The sequence below is a fragment of the Oryzias melastigma genome, linkage group LG4 (genome assembly GCF_002922805.2).
Source record: "Oryzias melastigma strain HK-1 linkage group LG4, ASM292280v2, whole genome shotgun sequence".
Lineage (NCBI taxonomy): Eukaryota > Metazoa > Chordata > Actinopteri > Beloniformes > Adrianichthyidae > Oryzias > Oryzias melastigma.
In genome coordinates this window covers 14,175,436-14,176,833 of record NC_050515.1, presented here as the reverse complement: position 1 = coordinate 14,176,833, position 1,398 = coordinate 14,175,436, and positions in this window count along the sequence as shown.

The window sequence follows — 1,398 nt, the reverse complement described above, 5'->3', positions numbered from 1 at the left end:
GTTGACCACACTGTTATTTGTGTGTACACTCACTTTCACTAATTCACTAATTTCCAACCCAAAAATGTGTTAATAAAAGGATAATAATTTTTGTGTGTTTTCCTCAGACAACGACAAAGGGGTTGTTGGTTTCCGGATCCTCCTGACTTTCCTCTTTTTCTTGTCTCTTACAATCTGCTTGATAAAGCACAGAAAGTTCCTAAGGTAAAAACCTTATACCTTATATATATATATATATATATATATATATATATATATATATATATATATATTCTTACTTTAGAATCAACACTCACAATAGAGAAATGTTTGATCATTCCTCCAAACATTTTTTAGATCTCAGCTTTGCCATGATGATGAAGCTGAAAAGATGATGCTCAACTCAACAGCAAGTGAGTGGATTTGAACACTATAGAATTCTTTTTAATGTGTCATAAATGAACATTTTGTTTTAATTTGTGTTTTTGTAGTTTATGCCAATCCCCCTCGTCTGGAAAAGCCATAAAGATGTTAAAGAAGAGAAGAAGGATCAAAAGTCTGTCAGTCTTTAATTTTTTGGTTGTTTTTACTCTAGTAGGAAACATTTTATTGGATTATCATTTGAGTTTAAGCTTTCCTTTAATGCAAAGTTGCTTTTTTTCATTAATTACATTTTTCTAGTCTCAGAACAATAATGATACATGCATTTCTTTATAGGGTAAATGTAATGGATATTAAATGTTATTTTGTTATAGTGTGGTTCACCTTTGGCAGTCTCTGTGTTTTGTAGATTATTTTAATACCCTTTTTTTTGCTTATATTTCACCAGCGTAGTGTGTTCTGTGTCTTGATTGGTTGTTGATCTAATCAATCTTTTCTGTACAAAGACATGGCACATGCAGCTTGACAAAAATGACACCCATTTTGATGAGATCTTTGTTTTTGTTCTACAATATTGGACTTTAACAGAAGTGAAAATGTTCATGTGTGTCTGAGAAAAGTGTATAAAATGTGTATGGTGAAGGGTTTTACAGCCTTAAACTTCTGTAATCCTACTTTGTGGATTTCTCTTATTGTAGGTTATTCATGGAACGTATCCCATGTGATCATGAGGGAACGCTGTAGCACTGTTGCCTCTCAATATCTGATTAAAGACTCATTGTTGTTTATTCAAAATGCTCAGTTTCAGATTTATTTGATATGGAATGCCCGAAACAATAAAGTTATTGAAGCTATGGATTTATTGATGTGTTACAACATTTGGTCATCAAATAAAATTGCTTTTAAAGACATTCTCCTATGAAAATTGTGTTTTGAGTGTTTGAGCCCTAAAATAACCCAAAGTATCATAATTGATACTTTATAGAAAGAAGCCTTAAAAAATAAAAAAAATATGATATTGCTAATTTTTTTTAAGGA